Below are 23,633 nucleotides of genomic sequence, written 5' to 3' on the forward strand. Positions count from 1 at the left end.
ATGGGACTATGTGAAAAGACCAAATCTACATCTGATTGGTATACCTGAAAGTAACGAGGAGAATGGAACCAAGTTGGAAAATACTCTGCAGGATATTATCCATGAGGACTTCCCCAACCTAGCAAGGCAGGCCAACATTCAAATTCAGGAAATACACAGAATGCCACAAAGATAATCCTCGAGAAGAGCAACTCCAAGACACATAATTGTCAGATTCACCAAAGTTGAAATGAAAGAAAAAATGTTAAGGGCAGCCAGAGAGAAAGGTCAGGTTACCCACAAAGGGAAGCCCATCAGACTAACAGCTGATCTCTTGGCAGAAACTCTACAAGCCAGAAGAGAGTGGGGCTAATATTCAACATTCTTAAAGAAAAGAATTTTCAACCCAGAATTTCATATCCAGCCAAACTAAGCTTCATAAGTGAAGGAGAAATAAAATCCTTTATAGACAAGAAAATGCTGAGAGATTTTGTCACCACCAGGCCTGCCCTAAAAGAGCTCCTGAAGGAAGCACTAAACATGGAAAGGAACAACCGGTACCAGCCACTGCAAAAACATGCCAAATTGTAAAGACCATCAATGTTAGGAAGAAACTGCATCAACTAACAAGCAAAATAACCAGCTAACATCATAATGACAGGATCAAATTCACACATAACAATATTAACATTAAATGTAAAAGGGCTAAATGCTCCAATTAAAAGACACAGACTGGCAAATTGGATAAAGAGTCAAGACCCATCAGTGTGCAGGAGACCTATCTCATGTGCAGAGACACACATAGGCTTAAAATAAAGGGATGGAGGAAGCTCTACCAAGCAAATGGAAAACAAAAAAAGGCAGGGGTTGCAATCCTAGTCTCTGATAAAATAGACTTTAAACCAACAAAGATCAAAAGAGACAAAGAAGGCCATTACAGAATGGTAAAAGGATCAATTCAACAAGAAGAGCTAACTATCCTAAATATATATGCACCCAACACAGGAGCACCCAGATTCATAAAGCAAGTCCTTAGAGACCTACAAAGAGACTTAGACTCCCACACAATAACAATGGGAGACTTTAACACCCCACTGTCAACATTAGACAGATCAACAAGACAGAAAGGTAACAAGGATATCCAGGAATTGAACTCAGCTCTGCACCAAGTGGACCTAATGACATCTACAGAACTCTCCACTCCAAATCAACAGAATATACATTCTTTTCAGCACCACATTGCACTTATTCCAAAACTGACCACATAGTTGGAAGTAAAGCACTCCTCGGCAAATATAAAACAACAGAAATTATAACAAACTGTCTCTCAGACAACAGTGCAATCAAACTAGAACTCAGGATTAAGAAACTCACTCAAAACCGCTCAACTACATAGAAACTGAACAACCTACTCCTGAATGACTACTGGGTACATAACGAAATGAAGGCAGAAATAAAGATGTTCTTTGAAACCAATGAGAACAAAGACACAACATACCAGAATCTCTGGGACACATTCAAAGCAGTGTGTAGAGGGAAATTTATAGCACTAAGTGCCCACAAGAGAAAACAGGAAAGATCTAAAATTGACACCCTAACATCACAATTAAAAGAACTAGAGAAGCAAGAGCAAACACATTCAAAAGCTAGTAGAAAACAAGAAATAACTAAGATCAGAGCAGAACTGAAGGAGATAGAGACACAAAAAATGCTTCAAAAAATCAATAAATCCAGGAGTTGGTATTTTGAAAAGATCAACAAAACTGATAGACTGCTAGCAGGACTAATAAAGAAGAAAAGAGACAAGAATCAAATAGACGCAATAAAAAATGATAAAGGGGAAATCAACATCAATCCCACAGAAATACAAACTATCATCAGAGAATACTATAAACACCTCTACACAAATAAACTAGAAAATCTACAAGGAATGGATAAATTCCTGGACACATACACCCTCCCAAGACTAAACCAGGAAGAGGTTGAATCCCTGAATAGACCAGTAACAGGCTCTGAAATTGAGGAAATAATTACTAGCCTACCAACCAAAAAATGTCCAGGACCAGATGGATTCACAGCCGAATTATACCAGAGGTACAAAAAGGAGCTGGTACCATTCCTTCTGAAACTATTCCAGTCAACAGAAAATGGGGGAATCCTCCCTAACTCATTTTCTGAGGCCAGCATCATCCTGATACCAAAGCCTGGCAGAGACACAACAAAAAAAGGGAGTTTTAGACCAATATCCCTGATGAACATCGATGCAAAAATCCTCAATAAAATACTGGCAAACCAAATCCAGCAGCACATCAACAAGCTTATCCACCATGAACAAGTGGGCTTCATCCCTGGGATGCAAGGCTGGTTCAACATACGCAAATCAATAAACGTAATCCAGCATATAGACAGAAAGGAAGACAAAAACCACATGTTTATCTCAATAGATGCAGAAAAGGCCTTTGACAAAATTCAACAGCCTTCATGCTAAAAACTCTCAATAAGTTAGGTATTCATGGGACGTATCTCAAAATAAGAAGATCTATTTATGACAAACCCACAGCCAATATCACACTGAATGGGCAAAAACTGGAAGCATTCCCTTTGAAAACTGGCACAAGACAGGGATGCCCTCTCTCACCACTCCTATTAAACATAGTGTTGGAAGTTCTGGCCAAGGCAATCAGGCAGGAGAAAGAAATAAAGGATATTCAATTAGGAAAAGAGGAAGTCAAATTGTCCCTCTTTGCAAATGACATGATTGTATATTTAGAAAAACCCATCATCTCAGCCCAAAATCTCCTTAAGCTGATAAGCAACTTCAGCAAAGTCTCAGGATACAAAATCAATGTGCAAAAATCACAAGCACTCTTATACACCAATAACAGACAAACAGAGAGCCAAATCATGGGTGAACTCCCATTCACAATTGCTTCAAAGACAATAAAATACCTAGGAATCCAACTTACAAGGGATGTGAAGGACCTCTTCAAGGAGAACTACAAACCACTGCTCAAGGAAGTAAAAGAGGACACAAATAAATGGAAAAACATTCCATGCTCGTGGATAGGAAGAATCAATATCGTGAAAATGGCCATATTGCCCGAAGTAATTTATAGATTCAATGCCATCCCCATCAAGCTACCAATGACTTTCTTCACAGAATTGGAAAAAACTACTTTAAAGTTCACATGGAACCACAAATGAGCCCACATTGCCAAGTCAATCCTAAGCCAAAAGAACAAAGCTGGAGGCATCACGCTACCTGACTTCAAACTATACTACAAGGCTACAGTAACCAAAACAGCATGGTACTGGTACCAAAACAGAGACATAGACCAATGGAACAGAACAGAGCCCTCAGAAATAATTCCACACATCTACAACCATCTGATCTTTGACAAACCTGACAAAAACAAGAAATGGGGAAAGGATTCCCTATTTAATAAATGGTGCTGGGAAAACTGGCTAGCCATATGTAGAAAGCTGAAAATGGATCCCTTCCTTACACCTTATACAAAAATTAATTCAAGATGGATTAAAGACTTAAATGTTAGACCTAAAACCATAAAAACACTAGAAGAAAACCTAGGCAATACCACTCAGGACATAGGCATGGGCAAAGACTTCATGTCTAAAACACCAAAAGCAATGGCAACAAAAGCCAAAATTGACAAATGGGATCTAACTAAACTAAAGAGCTTCTGCACAGCAAAAGAAACTACCATCAGAGTGAGAAGGCAACCTACAGAGTGGGAGAGAATTTTTGCAATCTACTCTTCTGACAAAGGGCTAATATCCAGAATTTACAAAGAACTCAAACAATTTACAAGCAAGAAACAAACAGCCCTATCAAAAAGTGGGCAAAGGATATGAACAGACACTTCTCAGAAGAAGACATTTATGCAGCCAACAGACACATGAAAAAATGCTCATCATCACTGGCCATCAGAGAAATGCAAATCAAAACCACAATGAGATACCATCTCACACCAGGTAGAATGGCAATCATTAAAAAGTCAGGAAACAACAGGTGCTGGAGAGGATGTGGAGGAATAGGAACACTTTTACACTGTTGGTGGGACTGTAAACTAGTTCAACCATTGAGGAAGACAGTGTGGCAATTCCTCAAGGATCTAGAACTAGAACTACGATTACCATTTGACCCAGCCATCCCATAACTGGGTATATACCCAAAGGATTATAAATCATGCTGCTATAAAGACACATGCACACGTATGTTTATTGTGGCACTATTCACAATAGCAAAGACTTGGAACCAACCCAAATGTCCATCAATGATAGACTTGATTAAGAAAATGTGGCACATATACACCATGAAATACTATGCAGCCATAAAAAAGGATGAGTTCATGTCCTTTGTAGGGACATGGTTGAAGCTGGAAACCATCATTCTCTGCAAACTATCGCAAGGACACAAAACCAAACACCATATGTTCTCACTCATAGGTGGGAATTGAACAATGAGAACACTTGGACACAGGGTGGGGAACATCATACACCAGGGCCTGTCATGGGGTGAGGGGAGGGTGGAGGGATAGCATTAGGAGATATAACTAATGTAAATGTCGAGTTAATGGATGCAGCACACCAACACACCAACATGGCACATGTATACATGTGTAACAAACCTGTGCATTGTGCACATGTACCCTAGAACTTAAAGTCTAATAATAAGAAAAAAAAAAAGATCAAGACCAAAACATACTCTCCTTCCATCTTCAGTGTAGCAATCCAGGGACTGCTGTAGGACAGAGATGAAGACCCCTCACCGCCTGCTACCTCTCACCTGACTTTCCCGTCTTTGTTCCCTCTCACAGGCTTTTTCTCTTCTTTTCTTTTTCTTTTTCCTTTTTCTTCCCCCAAGCCCTACTCAGGGCTTATAGTAGCTGTCAGAGCTGGGCATGCCCCTTAGCTGCAGGCAAATCTTGTTTTCAAGCAGGAAGCTGTAGGAATTCTCCCCTAGTGGTGTTTTCACTCTTTGTGTGCGCTTAATCCAGGGGATTAACAAATGGATCAACTAGAGACGTCCTTTTACTGTGAAAGAATGGACAAGTTGAAGCAAGAATGGTCCTTGAAATGTCTGGTTCTGCTGGGAGCTAAGAGCACAACACCTGTCAGGCACTGGGCAGGGTGTGTCCCCAAGGAGGCCCAGGGTCATGGAGGAAATAGCTCTGCTGCCAGGATGTCTCTGATGCTGCTGACTTCACGTCCCCTCCTTCTTTACTCACTGTTGTCTTTGCCTTGCAGCCTTTCTCAACAATGCTCCCTGACCCTGTCTGGCCCCTGAGTTTCCCTTATCATCTGCAACTGAGAAGCCTCATGGTTCCTCCTCCTCCTCGCCTGTGCCCTATAGACCCTCCAGGGAATCTATTCACTTCCTGCTGTGTCCTGTGTTTTATGGTGTCTTAAGGTGGGTTTCCTAGAGGCAGAACTTGAAACAGGGGTTCTTGGGCAGGTGATTTTAGTGGGACAGTGCTTTCAGGAGAAAGGGTGTGAGACAAGCAAAGAAGAAAGTGAAACAAGGAGAGGGTCTGAACTGGAGGGAAGCTTTATTCTGGCCCCATGGGCAGATCTAGAGGATGAATTGTCCCATGAATTGTCTTGAGGCAAAGGGTCTAGGATTGTGTACCTCTGTGCCAGCCATGCATTGGATACTGGCTGGGGAGGAAGACAACTTTCCAGGTGGGGCAGTCCCCATTCATCCCAGGGCAATTGTGCCCAGAAGGGGGATACTGGGGATGGATTCAGCTCCTGAAGGAGATTTAGGTGAGATGTTGCAGCATCCGCTCTATATGGAATCCATAGAAGAGGGGCTTAAGTGGCTTTAGGTCAGTCTCAGCTCATATCAGAGCATAAAATGATCAGGGCATAGGGTGATGAGACAGACAGAAAAAATCACTGGCAGCTTTGCCCAAGAGGTGATGCCAAATTCGTGGTACATTTCTAGTTACGTGTACACATTTTTTCCACTGTGTTTTGGGCAGCATGACTTCCCTCCAGCTCCATCTTCTGTTACTTTTTACTCATGAGTCAAAATCCTAACCCTTCATGCTCCATAACTCGAAAAATTCCTCTCTTAAATGTCTCTGGGCTTTTCTAAACAGTGTTCCGTTTCCCTGGCTGTGGCATGCCATCCTGCCATCAGGGCCAGTGGCTCGGTCTTGTCCTACATCCATGTCTGCCTTACTAAGAATCATTTCTCCTTGTTGCTTCAAAACTTTGACCCTTCCACATCCTTCACTCTTCAAGTACTGAGGAGAGCAAGCTTAAGATGACTGAAAGGAATTACAAAACAAGAAAACAACCCGGATATTAGACTGCTGAATAACCTGGATATCAGACTGAATAGTCTGGGTATCAGACCCCTAAATCCATCAGCCATTTCCTTCACAGAAAGCTCCTCCTATTAGTTATTGTTCTTTCCCTGAGCTGTACGGCCCAAAAAACAACTTTCTCTTTCAAGCCCTCATTCTTCTCATTCAGGGACTCCCTGAATGTCAGCCTCAAGTTTACTCCCAGAGAAAAGGTCATGGCTTGGTAATTCTTTTGAATATGTTGATTGTATTTTAAAATCCCATTTTACTTTTGACTCATTTTTTAAAACGTTTCAATTTATTTTATCTTGTGATAATGTATGTGCATTTGTAATCTATTTTGAACAGAGAAGTGTGTGATTAGATATTTAGGAAAACAAACTCTGTGTCTTCTATGAAAGCTATTTTTCCTGATCATCTACTTTTATGATGGTAGGATTTTTAGGGGAACCACGGCCACTTAGCTAAATCCTACATATCTCAGCCTCCCTTGCAGCTAGGTGTTACATCTTTTCCAACTGGATATGAGCAGAAATGATATGTATCAGTTCTCAGTGGGGCATGTCTTCTCTTCTTTCCCCCAACCTCTTTCTATCTGTAAGCCAGATCTTGGGTTGCTAAGTGAAATGTCACAAGGCCTGTAATGAAAAATGGGGCTTAAACCTGCACTGCCATCTCACCAGCTGCCCCACCCCATCACATTAGCCCAGACTAGAGCTCCACTCCTCTGGAAACACTTAGAGCTAATGATACCAGTCACTCGATATCCTTAGGAAAGAGAAGATGATGGCATTGCTGACTATGTCAACAAGATTGACACCTAGGGATGGCAGAGCTTCAAGAGAGAGGGTGCCTGAGTGTTCAACAGTATAATGATTACAAGTCAACCCTGGGTTGTTTGTGTTTGAACATGAAAGTGAGGAGGACTTCTTTCTTGTCTAAACCACTGGGTCTAATTCAGCACCCAAACATGGGTCCTAATTCTGCCCAGCACGGCTGGGCTTTGTTCAGAGATTGAACCAATTAACTGGAAGTCATGATGACTAAGACAAAGAGGGAGTGGCTGGGGAAGATAGAAAACATTTCCAAAGAACAAATTGAGAGATTGCAAGAGTAATTGTTTTTTGATGTCAAAGTTGTCTTTTAGTCAAATGTAATGCTGGAAAATATATACAAGAGAAGTGTACAATTGAAACAATAACATCATAACCCCTTTCTGCTGATCCTTCTAAGTTATACTACATTTTTTTTACATTTCTAACAGAAAACCAACCTTGTGGCAGGTTTATTAAGAACATTAGCAATTTGGCGTATTTTATTTCATTTGATGATGGGCAATAGAAACAACATCAACTCCCCTTGTTTTATTTTACATTTTTGCAAATGATATTCAACTAATTTTTTGAATAAAATCACTCGTTGTCTCGTCAACATTTAGACTGCCATGAAGTCACTTGACACATTATGGCAATATTTTAATGATGCCTGAGACATGATATACACTCCCAAGTGCCTAAATAATGCCTGGTATTGACTGAGGGAATCATGATGTCTATAGTCAATGTTTTCTCTTTACAGAGGATTTTAGAGTTTTATAGGGAGAGAATATGATATGATGTATACTTTTTTTGGAAATAAAGCAGCCATTATATATCTACTTGTTACGGAGATCATGAGATTTCCACATGTCCTCCAAACAGGCTGGTCATCTGGTCCAAGTAGGTTTACCCTATAATATCACCAACAGGCTGACTTAGAGCTGAAATGGACTTGTTTAGCCAGTTTCTCTGTCCTGTGAACTTCTCCCCACATGCCATCCCACACCCAGGCCTGTGTCTGCATTTTGAACCCAGCTTTTCTCCTTAGCTCTTCTTTTGGAATATCTTATTCCTTCTTTTTTCTCAGTCTTGCCCTCTGACCATTCTTCATATTCTCACAGCTCCCACAAAACCATCTTCTGATGCTGACTAATGCTTTCTGTTCCCATGTGGGGTTTCTGAAACTTATAACTTCTATGTGCTCAGAGTCTGCCACAGATTTAGCCCTTTGGCACATCATGGATTGTATTTATCAGGGTTGTTTCAAGTGGATAGTTTTCTATTCCCAATTAGATTCTTAAAGGGCAGAAATCACATCTAACTCAGCTCCTCTATTTCCTGTTGATCTGAGCATCTGCTGGATGCACAGGAGATACTCAATAGAGAATAGTAGATATTCAATTAAACCAATGGATTGGCTGTTAGTTAAAACTTCTAATTATCTTTAACTCCTTCTATGTCTTCTAAATTTTTCTCATTGGCTGTTGTAAATGTTGCAAGTTTATTAAGAACATTAACAATTTGGTGTATTTTATTTCATCTGATTATAGGCAAGAGAAACATTGCTTTATTTTGCATTTTTGCAAACGATATTGAATTAATTTTTAAAATAAAATCAATGTACACATATGTGTCCATACATATGTGTGTACATACATATATGTGTTCATTCAGTTAACAAATATTTACTGAGTACCTACTATGTGCTAGGCATGGGGCTGGCTGCTGGTGTGATGAAGAGTTGGATATGTCAAGACCCTGGTTTTCTTTACCCTGGGTAGCTGAGGGAATGATTACTTAGAGAAAGAGAAAATCAGGAGGAGGAGGAGCTGACTTGAGCAGAAAAGCTAGATAGAGAGGTGCTGTTCTTGAGGTGCAAGAGAGGCACTCAGGTAGTAACTGGAAATGCGATTCTAGAAGAGCAATGGGAGATTTGGGCTGCATGTGCTCTCTGGGAGACATTGGCCTGCAGGTGACAGTTGAGCTTATGGGTCGAGTTAAGTTTTCTAGAGAGAAATGGCAGGAAGAAAGGGTTGTACAACAAAGGTATTATATAACAACTAAAATGTGAAGAAACTCAAAAGTTTAGAAAGTGACTAAAAATTGTATTTATTCTGAAAACAACATCTGTAGTAAGGGCTCAGAGAAATGGAGGAAAATTCCGGGGTTACTCTAAGGAATTGGCTGCTCCTCCTTTGCCTGAAGGCTTTGAACCCCAGTCTCATGATGGTTGACCTGGTTGGTGGATAGACCAAAGGAGGAAGGAGAAAGTAGGCTCTGGCCAGACTCTACCACAAAAAGCAGACAAATAAGAAGAGTCCCAGGATCCTGGACAACTTTCAGACCAGGTGCAAATGCATCCTCGATACTGTGATCCCCAGACAGTCTTCAGTAAAAGGAACATCAGAAATCTTGCCTTCCCTACAGCTGAGAACCAGGAAATCACAATACTGGCACCTGTGTTTGTGTGCATCTTGGGTCCTGGTGATGTCTCTCTTTGCTGCCCAAATTGATATCTGAAACTGTATTATTAGAAAGGGGTTTATAAAGACCTCTGTTTGATGACTTTGGGTCCTCAGACCTGTAGGTGGTAAATGAGGTTGTGCACCAGGTGGTATGGGGAACTACAGGATAAATGCCCTGAGTCACCTCAGGGCATCATTTTAATTCAAAATTTTAAGAGGAAAAAGCAATTTTAAGTTAACATAAACATTATGGAGTAGAATACAAGCTTTGTATGCGTTCTAAAGATTGTACAAAGGATGGAAATGAACCTTGGCACTTTCTGCCTTCTGTGGGCTATGTGGTCCATTCACAAGGACCAAAACCTCTCTCTTTTAAGTAGAAAGGTCTGGCATTGTTGCCAGACATGTCTTTGCTTGATGGGTCTACTGAGATAGTTACCACTCAGGTAACTGAGTATTTCTCCTTGAGTGACAATGGTTCACCTTTTTATTTATTTTTTATTTTTTTTTGCTCATAGAAAATGTAAGGCCAGGCCAGGCATGGTAGCTCACACCTGTAATCTCAGCACTTTGAGAGGCTGAGGTGGGTGGATCACTTGAGGTCAGGAGTTCGAGACCAGCCTGGCCAACATGATGAAACCCCGTCTTTATAAAAATACAGAAAAATTAGCTGGGCGTGGTGGCACACACCTGTGATCCCAGCTACCTGGGATGCTGAAGCCAGAGAATCGCTTGTACCCAGGAGGCAGAGGTTGCAGTGAGCCGAGATCTCACTGCTGCACTCCAGCCTGGGCAACAGAGTGAGATTCAATCCAGCCTGGGCAATAGAGTGAGATTCAAAAAAAAAAAAAAAGTAAGGCCAAATCTGGGTAATTTGGCTTGTGCTATGCTGAAAATTTTAATTTATTTACCAGAATATTCTCTTGTGGAAGGGCTGGGGTAATTTGGCTTTGAAGGTTCTGGTTCCATTAGTTACATATGCCTTCATAAGAGAGTAGTTGGTTACGGCTTCAGAAGATCTAAAATTCCCTTCAGGTCATGATTTGATTATCATCTGGAAAATGCATAGTATCTAATTATATGGACTCTAATAGTTCTGCTCTTGTAAACTCCTGACCGAAAGCAATTATTTCTCCAGTTTTTAGAGACAAATGAGCCATAGACTAGCAGCTGTAGAACTTGTTATAAGAAAATATGATAATTACAAAGATTGACATGTGCTATGACAACAGTCCTTTGCTAATCAACAGCTTCACTCCTAAAACAGTCATTGCAAACATGTTGGGCAGCCAGTTTTCAATTCTGCGTGCCAGTGGGAGGGATTGGTAATGCAGAAAATCCAAAGCAACAGATAATCCCAAAATCATTGTTGTTTGGCCTCAGGAGGTATCATATGTTTGTGTGTTTGTTTGTTTGCTTTTGCAGCAGCAGAGGTATGTCTTTTAATTAGATCCTATGCACATTATTGTCAATATTATCTTGACTTTCTGAACCACTTCTCATGGTTGGCGGGAAAGGCCACCCTGGTCAGCAGGGGAAATTCATTTGGAGATTAAACATTAGCAGGTGACAATTCTGACATGAATAATCCTTATGTGGATAATTGAATGTTGAGTGACATATAGAGAAACGTATTTACAACAAAGGATAGTGCGGGATGCTGTTTTATAATTAGGTTGGAGGATGGCTAATCTTCACTTATTACAGAAAAGAGTTATTCAATGACTGCAAAACAAAACAAAACTAAAATCTAGTTGCTTGAAAACCAAGATTGTGCAAACTGCATGCTGAAGCAACTAGAATATCTCAACTTAGGGTGTTGCAAAGGGGTAGGGGTGGTTGATAGTTTAATAGTTTTCAAAGTACATTAAATATTAATCCAATCATGGATCTTTTCTAAGTTCTCTCCATTACCTAAAGTCCTTCTGGCTTTCCTTTTTAATTTCCAGTTATGTTTTTAAAGACAGCTTGTGTTTCATATACTCAAAGTGGCATTGGAATGACTCAGTGAGGAGAAAAACGAGTGTTGGAGGAATCTTGGCTTCCCTACTTTCTCCTACTCTGTACAATAGAAGCATTGATATCTATCTTGCAGGCAAATTATAAGGATTCCCAAAAATGAATGCAAAGCACTTAGTACTGCCACATGGTGACTAACCACTCTGTAATAAATATTAGTCTCATTCTTAATAATGATATGATATTGATAACAATGATCATGGTATTTCCAAGGCAATATCACCTTATACTAAGATGCTATAAAAATAAACTTACCAAAAGACATGCCCTAAGAATACACATAGCATTACCCTTTAGAATTTACTTTCCTTCAAGGAGATACAATGGGAAAATTTAAGATTTGGGGCTATTTTGGTGGAGTAATTTTAGACACTAGAAGAAGAATTACAGAAGGACCTCTACACATTTCTTAAAGAAAACTAAATGCATATCCTTCCAGGATAGACCACGGATAGCTGTAACTTCTGCATATCCCCTTGTTGCCCATTGTCTATTTCTTTCCTGCCTATAGTATGCACTGGAATTTGGGCTTGCTTGCATACGGGAAATGCATTAAACACCGCTTATTCAAATTGGTTCTTCATAATTCATTCATTTGGAGTTGTAAAAAAGTAGTTTCTGACACACAATATATACCCTTAAATATTTGTTGAATGAAAGCAAATATTGCAAGGAAATAATCAATAGACTTGTGACTATAGAATCTTAACACTAAATGAACCTTAGATATTACTTATTTCATACCATTTGACCCAGCCATCCCATTACTGGGTATATACCCAAGGGATTATAAATCATGCTACTATAAAGACACATGCACATGTATGTTTATTGCGGCACTATTCACAATAGCAAAGACTTGGAACCAACCCAAATGTCCATCAACGATAGACTGGATTAAGAAAATGTGGCACATATACACCATGGAATATTAAGAAATGTGGCACATATACTGCATAGTTGCAGCCATGAAAAGGATGAGTTCATGTCTTTTGTAGAGACGTAGATGAAGCTGGAAACCATCATTCTCAGCAAACTATCGCAAGGACAGAAAATCAAACACCGCATGTTCTCACTCATAGGTGGGAATTGAACAATGAGAACACTTGGACACAGCGTGGGGAACATTGCACACCAGGGCCTGTCGTGGGGTGGGGGGAGGCGGGAGGGATAGCATTAGGAGATATACCTAACGTAAATGACGAGTTAATGGGTGCAGCACACCAACATGGCACATGGATATACATGTAACCTGCATATTGTGCACATGCACCCTAGAACTTAAAGTATAATAATAATAAAAAAGAAAACCAGCAAAAAAAAAAAGAAATTACCTATTTCAAGTAAAAATAAACAATTTAAATATTTTCAATAGAAAGTAACAAATAAATTAAGCGTACCCATTCAATGGAACACAATATAGCTATTAAAAAGGAGGTATGCCCAAAAAATTAGCCGGGCACGGTGGCAGGTGTCTGTAGTCCCAGCTACTCAGGAGGCTGAGGCAGGAGAATGGTGTGAACCCGGGAGGTGGAGCTTGCAGAGCCTACCTTACGCCACTGCAATCCGGCCTGGGCGACACAGCGAGACTCCGTCTCAAAGTAAAAAGAGGTATGCCTAATATGCATTGTCATGGGAAGGTGTTTATCATATTTTGTTTTAAAAAAGAAATCAGGGAAGTATGCTATATAATTTAATTTGAATTTAAATGTATAATTTAAAAAATATAATCGAAACTTTGAATAAGCCTATATATGTTTGGAATTATAACAAAAAGTCTGAACAGAAGTTATCGCTGGGACATAGGTTGAGGAGGTGAATAAAATGAGAGAAAAGAGGGGGAAACTCTACCATATTATTTTATAGAATCATGTGCTGTTTGATTTTTTTCAACAAGCAAATATTACTTTCATAATAATTAAAAGGAAACAAAAAACCCACACATAGTTCGACCTTCTTCTTTTACAGATGAAGAAACTAAAACTAGAAATTCTTTTTTTTCTTTTCAAAGCAAAAGCAAGTTTATTAAGGAAGTGAAGAAATAAAGAATGGCTACTCCATAGGCAGAGCAGCAACTTACGCCACTCAGCTGATTATCCTTATTGTTACTTCTTGATTATATGCTAAACAAGGGGTGAATTACTCATGAGCTTTCTGATAAAGATGTGGGCAATTCCCGGAACTGGAAAACTTAGAGAAATTCTTGAATCATAGAAACTTGTAACTGAATGACAATTTAGCAGTCATTAAGCCCACCCTCCTCATATTACAGATAAGGAAACTGAGGCACAGAGAAGCAAAGTGAGTTATAGTTCCTGAGACTAAAGCCTGAAGAGAAAAGAAGTTGGGCACATTGATGTGGGGAAAAATGTAGGTTCTCAGCACATGCCGTGAGATCTGTGAAAACTGACTCACTCATTTTAGATGAGGTAAGTGTTGACATTAGGGAATTTGGTAGGCAGCATTTATTTTCCTATTTATTAAAATGTCAGAAAGAGTACCGATAGCACCTCCTAAAAATCTTGCAGGTGGCGATCTTCAGAAAATACCCTCAAAGAGGACAAGAATGCTAATATTCTAGCTTGATGATGAAAATAAGGCTAGTACAACCAAGATATCAAAGTAGAAACAGTTCATAAAAAAACCTATGAAAGTAAGACAGACATATATATATATGTAAAGATAGACACATATATTTATATACATTTATAAAATACATGTACAATAAACCACGCTTAAGAGTTGTAGAATATTAAACTAGAAAAAGTCAGACTTCAAAGAACTTTACTCTTCGAATAAATTCACCAATGCTTTTTCAATAATTTACTTCTTTTCAAGTTATATTTTGTGTATGTCCCAGTGGAAGACAATATTGCCCCTGGAAATTTAAAGGAGCATAGAGAAATTCAAATTTATTTTATACTCTTGGTTAAGCAGTCATATGTTAATATGAGAACAGAGTAGCCATGTTTTGCTGCAGTGAGCTTGTGTCTCTTATTATATACCGCAAACCAACCTCACAGCTAAAACATGTCACCCTGGGTCATCTGAGTTGGTTCTGGTCTCACTGGTTGTTGCACATACTTTCATTTGTGTTACACACAGAGAAGTGGAAAATGACCATTCCCCGAATAGTTGGAGCCTCAAATTAACATTAGCCCAATAATCTGGATATTTTGACTGTAATACAGTACTTTCCAATTTACCCCACTTCTTCATCTCAGTTCGTCCGTGCAGAACATAAAATAAACCAAGTTTATGTTAAGTGCTGTTATCAGAAGAAATAATTTTGAAAAGTTAATATATCTATATAATGATTCAACCTAAAGTGTCATACCAGTACCTGCGGTTAACTCCTCAGGGTCACCTTTGAGCAGATTAGCTATGTCTACCCTCCTCTGGCTCTCCATGCCATCTCCAAATGAGATGTTGGCATTTTCACATGGAAGGAAAATAGAAGCTGAAGTCAATAAACCGCAACATCTGGAACTGGAGGAAAGATTTCACTGGAAAGAACTTGACAAACTCTGAAAACAAAGTTCTAGACTTTACTAATTTATTTTGGCTGCAAAGCCGAGCTCAACGCAAAGCTCAAAGAGGATTTGTCCGAGGCTCTTTTCAAAGAAGTAAAAAGCCAACCCGCACTAAAATTAATGCATCGACTGCATAAACAGTCGAGATAGTTATCTGATACTGAGGGAATAGAGCCACACCAGGCCTTTTTGTTATTTATGGGATTATTATTGGAGGAAACAGAAGCAATTAGATATCCCCTGCTTTCAGAGCAGGGGAAGGAAAAAAGGTGTCAAACATAGTTTTTCAATTTGGTCTCTTGATCATTTCGTTCTTGCTACATCTTAAAATCCAAATATACACATTCCCGCAGTGCCCCACTGGCCTTTTAGCTGTTCCTTTGACTATTTGTCCTTCAAGAAAACTCCATGAATTTTAAATTATGCATGGAAATGCTTTAAAACATCTTAAAAATAGAAGCTGTGCCTTTAAAAATAAAGTACATTTGTTATTTTATGTAATTACAAAATAATATATATATGTGCATGCATGTATATGTATATGACTACTCTGTTCTCATATTAACATGTGACCACTTAACCAAGAGTGTAAAATAAATTTGGTGCGTGATGGCAGATAGTGAGGTAGAGGGAATTACGCTACCAAGTTGCAGATGCATCTAACTGTCCCCAGGTCTGTGTTCCGTTTGGTGAGATATGTTTTAAAATCTGAATTGACTGATGGACTTCGCATTTATTTGTTTCTGTTAACATGGAATCTTTTGCAAGAATTGGTTCAACAATAGCGTTGAGTGGGTGGACCTAATAAAAGCTCCAGCAGAGCCGTGAAACGGCCCTGGCATGAGGCTTCCTACCAGTTGATGGGAAGCCCATCATAGCCAAAGCTGTGCTGCCCTTGTCCTCAAGGAGCTTTATGTTGAAAGGAAAAAACATAAATATGAAATAATTGTGGGAGAATGAAATATTCTTCATTGTGCTTTTCTGACTCCAGAGCAGGCTTCATGCAGGAAGTGTGATAACCAACACTTTCTGGCACCTAGAGTAACAAAACCCCCTTGGAAGACACATTTTCTAGCAAAGTTGGGGCTTTCAGGTCAGTTACGATAGGGTTTCCTTGGATATGTGTAAACAGAATGTCAGACAAGGTGGAAAATCATTGCCAGAGAGCTTAACGTACCCGTAATTTTAAAAAAATACAATCCAAGTGTAATTGATTGCATCAGACTAAAGGAATTTCTTGCTAAAACAGATGGCAAAATGCATGCTTTGTCTTTTTCTTTTTTTTTCCTCTAAATTGCTCTTTTTTTCTTCCTCCAAACAATTAAGGCTGAAAAACTGGGAGCAATCAGGTGGCTGTAAGTATAACCAGTCCTCCCCTCACCCTCCTTTTTCTTTTCACAATGAGCTTGCATTTTCTTCACAAATATATTTGAAAGTTACACTTTCTCTTCTCTCAGACTTGAATCAAGATGAAAGGAGACCACTGTGGCAGAAGGTGCATCTGGGGAGGTGGCCCAGGGAGCTGGCTTCAAAGGGCGGCTGTCGGAGGGTGACTCATGGTACTCTTCACTTTCCCTGCCAGCGGTTTCCTCCCCGGTGTGAGTGCAGCCAAGAAGCACAAAAGCCATTTGGCGGATTGAGCCAGGTGCCAACTCTGAATATCTAGTTTTAATTGAACACAAACTAAGACAGTCTCAAGGGAAACACTTGATTATTATTTTTTGTCAATAACTCTCCAGTGTCATGCAAATTAAATAAAAGGGCACTGACTCTGGAGCCTTTGATGAGTCTGTGTAAAAGGAGTGTTATGCTGTCGCCAGCTCCTGGTGAATGGCTTTGCATGGCAAAGAATGTATCTTTTCACAATCATTGTTCCAATTTACTGCTGCTGTGCTCTCTGCCCCACGTTAGTGAACCAGGAGATGCTGGTCATTAGAAGAGAAAGTGCCGAAAGAGAGGAATTTTACTTTGTCTTCCTTGCTCTTGTGCAATGACTATTTTGCCTTCGTGGCCCAACCATCTCATGGCTTTCTCTGTGGTAGCTGAAGATCAGAAATGGTGCTGGCAACCAGGGTGTTCTACCCTGGGTCCCTTTGCTAAAACAAGCAGAGTTTAGTCCACAGGCAGATGAAGGCACCACAACACTCAATCTCTAAAGGGCTTTTGTTCCAGAGAAGAAGTGCTGCCCATGGCCTGATGTCAGAACAGAGAAGATGGGATGCATGGCATCCAGATTTTAGATATTCAGTGAGGATCAGAAAGAAGCGGTGTTCTCCTTTCCCCTGGGAACCTGCTGGATGTGACACTGAGTGTATTGAATGTAAAAGTTGGGTTCTGAAACAGTGACTTCATGTACCCATCTCAGTGCCTGACTTGAGATGGCCATGCAGTGCCCCCCTGTGCCTGGTGCATCCCTCCTAGACAAACTGCCCCAGCCCCTCTCCCGACCACTGTGCTCTGCCATGATTTTCCTCTCCTCTAAAGTCACGGGCCACTTATTGTCCAAATTATACAGATAACAGATATCTCCTGTGGCAATATATTATTATTTGTCTCTCCATTGACAACCCTTTGACATTGAAGTAGTAGCAATATGATTACAAAATTCCCGTCATTCCTGACACTGTCCAAAGTATCAAATGCTTAATATTTTTATTTATATTAGCTTTCTTTACCATAGTTTTATTTAAATGTTAATTATTTTATTTATTTATTTATTTTTTTGAGACAGAGTCTGGCTCTGTCACCTAGGCTGGAGTACAGTGACACCATCTGGCTCACTGCAGCCTCCGCCTCCCTGGTTCAAGTGATTCTTGTGCCTCAGCCTTCTGAGTAGTTGGGACTACAGGCATGTGCCACCACACCCAGCTAATTTTTGTATTTTTAGTAGAGACAGGGTTTAATTTTATTTATTTATTTTTCTTTTTGAGACAGGGTCTCCCTCTGTTGCTCAGGCTGATGTGCAGTGGTGCAATCTCTGCTCACTGCAACCTCTATCTCCTAGGCTCAAGTGATCCTCCCATCCCAGCCTCCTGAATAGCTAAGACTACAGACATGCACCACCATTCCTGGCTATTTTTTGTAGAGACAAGTTCTCATCATATTGTCCAGGCTTGTCTCAAACTCCTGGGCTCAAGAGATCTGCCCACCTTGGCCTCCCAATGTGCTGGATTACAGGCAAGAGCCTGGTCATTTTTTGTTTTTAAATTGGGGAATTTCACAGAGTAAAATGAACTAATCTTAAGTGCAGTGCTCAGTGAATTTCGTCTATGTATGGACTCTACAACTCCTGCTCAGACCAAGGTAGAAAGCATTTAAATATTTGTTTTTAAAAGAAAGCATGATATCAGTACCAGCAATAACTTCAAAAGCATCCTTTGATGTGCTAGTTAAGCTTTTTCTAATATAGAACACAATAAATAATTATAAATGATAAATGCTCATGTTTCATCTAAAAGCATCCTGTGTAGTGCTAGATATCATTCCATCATTCATTTATTCATCCATTTGATAAATATTTATTGAGTATCTAGTATGTGTAAGGCATTGTTCTAAACATGGTGGAAGTAGCAATGAATAAAGCAGACCAATTTCCCATTCTTAGTACATTCTAGTTGGGGAGAGAGAAAATGACAAGGGTTGGGAGCAGACTAAACAAGAGGGAATAGTGAGAGCTGAGTTTAGGAGGAAGGGCGAGTTTGAAAATTCAAACACAGTGATCAGACAAGGTCTAGTATTTAAGCAAAGACTTGAAGGTGACCAGGAACTAAACCATGATGGCAGAGGGTGGGAGATTTTCAGGTAGCTCATCTGTTCCAGAAAACACACAGAAGCATAGCCAGAGGGCTAGTGCTCCACTCTGGAGAGCACTGAAGTGGATAAAGCAGGGTTTCTTTACCTCCATAGAAGTTCTTACTCTACCTCCATGATCCATTTGAGGATATCTTTGGGCAAGTTAGTTAATCTCACAATAATTCAGTGTCTTAAATTAGAGGAAGAATAATTCCCTTTTGTAGTACTGTAAGTTAGAGAAAATCTATGTAAAGCAACTAGCTTAGCATCTGCTTCATATTGAGGGCTTGGTAGGTTGTTGTGGTTATTATACACGGTGGGCACTTAATAAATATATAATGATTGACATGAGGGCTGCAGCTCCTGGATTTTCAAAATGAGCAAATTTCAATTATTCAAATTTCAATTAATAGTTCAATGAATAATAAGTGTTGTGCGAAGCAGGGTGCTCCACAATAGTGAAATATGACTTGCTTTCTGGACTTCAGGTAAATCTAGTGAGAAGATAAGAAGAGGATAGCCGGGCGCAGTGGCTCACGCCTGTAATCCCAGCACTTTGGGAGGCCGAGGCAGGCGGATCACCTGAGTTCGGGAGTTTGAGACCAGCCTGACCAGCATGGAGAAACCCCATCTCTACTAAAAATACAAAATTAGCCAGGCGTGGTGGCACATGCCTGTAATTACAGCTACTTGGGAGGCTGAGGCAGAAGAATTGCTTGAACCCGGGAGGCAGAGGTTGCAGTAAGCCGAGATCGAGCCATTGCACTCCAGCCTGGGCAACAAGAGCGAAACTCTGTCTCAAAAAAAAAAGAAAAAGAAAAAAAAAATGGATAAACAGTTAGACTGTTAAATTATCCAGGTTTCCTTTTCGGTATATGGAAAGATTTCATTTTTCTGCCCTTTTGAAGTTAAGTATTCACACGATTTGCTTTTTTTGCCCATGAAAAGTGCATGATGGTGACACACTCAAAGTTTCCTGGGAAATATTTTAAGCCCCAGTGCATAACATGCCCCAAAGCAGGTGTCAGGTTAGTCTCTATCGCCTGGGTCCCTGAGTGATTACAATGAGTTTAGCTTTTCTACACAGGAAATGCAGCATTAGCAGAAAGTAGACATGCCCTGTAAAACCACTTGGCAGTCATTTGCCACAGCTTCATGTGCCTTATCCTGAAAACTCTATGTAAAACAATCTGAGGACACAATCTGGGGTTTCTTTCTTTTTTGTTTTTCTTTTTTTCTGGAGATGGAGCCTCGCTCTGTCACCGAGGCTGGCTGGAGTGCAGTGGTGCGATCTCAGCTGACTGCAACCTCTGCCTTCCAAGTTCAAGTGATTCTCCTGCCTCAGCCTCCCAAGTAGCTGGGACTACAGGCATGTGCCACCATGCCCGGCTATTTTTTTGTATTTTAGTAGATACAGGGTTTCACTGTGGCCCAGGCTGGTCTCGAACTCCTCCACCTGCCTCTGCCTCCCAAAGTGCTAGGATTACAGGAGTGAGCCACCTCACCGGGCCTGGGGTTTCTTATACTAACAGTAACAAAATAACAAAATCAGAGTAACATTCTAGGATAAGAGATGAAAAGAGATAAATATATCTTCACCGTGTTTAGAATGAATTGAAAGAAACACTAAATGTATCATGGCTTGATGAAAAACATTTTTTTAAAAAAGCAACATGTAAATTTACTTATCTACCATTCATCTTCCATGCTTGATCAGCTGAAGATCTGGAAAAATTTTTCAGAAAATTACAAATGAATCTGAAAACATTTTTAATGCTCTAACATATATCCTTCCCAGTTCTTGAACTTCACCAATATATTTTCTCATGAATTTTGTAAATATTAGTAGTTAGGTTTCATTTGTTGTCCAAAAAGGATTAGAGTGGTTTAACACCAAAAACAGTGATATAAGAAGACAAAAATTTTACCAGATTAGAACATAGACACTCTGTGTATTACTAAGGGAAAAAAGCTTGAGATATGTCGGTTTAAAATGGAAAATATGTTTGCTCTTAAAACTTTGCACTAGCCAAATTCAGTATCCAAGTGTTGTACTTTCCAAAAACAAACAGGAACTTAAGAAAAAAACCGTTCATAGCTTAATGTTTTCATGAATTCATTTGCCCCTTAATTACTGAGACTTTCTTTACCAGTAACTTTGATTCTACCACTCATTTTAAATGTTCTTCTTTCTCTGACTCATTCTATCAGCAGAGTCTGTTGAAGAAGAAGAAGCCGAGATTTAATGATGTCCTTCTGGGGAATTTTTATCTTACAGCATTTGTTCCAAACCAGAACAAGAGGGGGTTTGCTTTTTCACTGTGCCTATGGTCTTTCTTACCTGAATAAAATTGCTGAAATCTGTGCCTCATTACATGCAATACATAGCATGGAACAGGAAAAAAAAATCCCATTTTGTAAGATAGAAATCATGCTAACAAATTTATTTTTAACTTTCCAAAGAAATACATAATTCCCTTTGGAAGCAAAGCTTGATAATAGAAGTGTAAACATTTTACAGAATGTTACTTTAAATTAAGAATGTAAAAAACAGTAGTCTAAATATGGTATAAACTAGTCTTAGAGCCCTCACATTTCAACTTAACTCCCCTTTAACCTTCAATATATTTCCATTTTTGGTCAGATTTAGTCAAGCAAGTATTGATGTCTTCCCTTTTCCTTTCTCAGATTTTTTTTCCCATTGTATAGCCAGCAGGTAAGAATTTGCCAGCACAAATGTTAATTCCTTTTTTTCACGCCCATCCGCCAACAGCCTTTTTGCATTCTCTTCTCTTTCCTCTTTCCAAATTGTCCCCATCTGCCTCCCCCTGTATCTGCTTTGAAGCTCCACACAAAAATGTTGTTGATTCCGAGGATGAAATTTGTCTTTATTTTAGGACTTTTAATACCCACGAATGGAGAAGAAGGTACCAAGGACGAGGCTCCCCCAGTTGGGAAGGTTAAAGAAAAGAGGGTAAACTGGGCAGGGTGGATAGGCTCTGAGGATGTTGCTTTTTCCCTCTGTCCTGGCTTTGCCTAGAGACAGCCCTGCCCAGGGGACAGTCCCACCGCCCATTTCCCCAAAGCTCCTTTTTCTCTTCTGCTTAGGTAGAGGTTGTCTGACTTTTCCCTGCAAAGGGAGTCTGCTAGTGTGGCCAGCGCAGCTCCCAAATGTCCTTGCTTCCCTCTCCTCACTGGTTTCCATTTGATCCCTGAACTTCCAGATTCCTCTCCCACATCCCTTGGTTCTCAGATCCTGCACTGACCACAGCCCTGCTTAGCCACCAGTTCAGAGTTGGGAAGTATAGCCCCGGCCTCTCCATGTCATCCTTCCTTAGCCTTTTCCTGGTGCTGGGAAAACACTCCATACTTAGATGCCACTCCCGCTAGTGAAACCACACTTGGAATAATCAGAGAAGCTACCTGATTCCCACTTAAGTGTCAATGAAATTTAGAGACTCATTAGGAGGCCTCTGGATCACTGGTGCTGGAGGCAGAGACACAGAGAAGTCAAGTGAACAACCGGAAGCTGCTCCGCTGGTAATGGCGGACTTCAGGTTCCTCTGCCTCGGGTCTTGTCCACCCTCACTATTATCTTCCGCTTTCCTTGCTTCTTTCTGACTTGTTAAGGAGTCTTCTAGTGGAGTTCATTTGTTCACAGTCGTTATTTCTAAGTGGCTGGGGAAGAAGAGAAAAAGAAACAAACCAACTAAACACACACATTTCTGAATCTCCTGAATTTTTTAGCCAAGCTTATAAAAAAACTAACTGCAACATGAATGAAAAATCATCTTTGCAGAAAGTTGTGAGTACATCTATCATCTTTCATTTTAACATTTAAATTCTTTTGTACACACTTTATGCTTTTTTTACAGCAATAAAATTACAGCAAAACTGAGGACCTGCTCTGCTATGAAACAGCAGCATAAAGTGCTTTTCTGGTGACCACTTAGCTATGTGGAGGGCCCTCCACATAGCTAAGTGGTCGGCCCAGGTTAACTAAAGTCAGGGAAAATGGAAATGTTGACATTTCTTTAAACAATAAAAATAACAAGTGATTGCCAGAGTGCCATGAGTTGACGTTTACAGAGATTGTTCTTCGATTATATATATGAAATATCATGAGTAATTAGCTTGTGGCAATTACCTGCCCCTCATTATTTTGCTTTTAGAATATTTTTAAAGCTTAGGTTATTAAAATTTCAAATAATCCTGGGCCGTGCTGTCATGGGTCTTTATCCGAATGAATCGTGGTCTCTTGTAAACAGTCCTGTGATCTGATTTCCATTGGGACAGAAGTTGTAAAAGGCCAGGGATTTTCGATGGATTTACACATATACTGTTTCAGTTAAGTTACCAAGGTCGACTTAACAGGCCTTTTCCTCAGAATCTTAAATACACTTGCCACCCAGTCTCCTTCTGCCGCTCTGGAAGGAATAGGTGGTGAGATGAAAGAGGCTGTGGGTGGAGGCGGGGAGGCAGCCTGGCCTCAGTGACATTTCCAACATGATTTCCTTCTGTAGTTGGTACTGTCAGTTAACTAGCTTGGTGGCATTTGTTGCTGAAAAGCTGACTCAGAAAGATAGGTGAACGTAGAGGCAGGGGCTGGAGTGCTCTTCTTTTGGAAAGTTATGTTCTGCTGAAGCCATTTTGTGAGGAACAGATGCCTACGAAGAAAGCTGGCAACTGGAA

The sequence above is a fragment of the Symphalangus syndactylus genome, chromosome 14, assembly GCF_028878055.3.
Source record: "Symphalangus syndactylus isolate Jambi chromosome 14, NHGRI_mSymSyn1-v2.1_pri, whole genome shotgun sequence".
NCBI classification, from domain to species: domain Eukaryota; kingdom Metazoa; phylum Chordata; class Mammalia; order Primates; family Hylobatidae; genus Symphalangus; species Symphalangus syndactylus.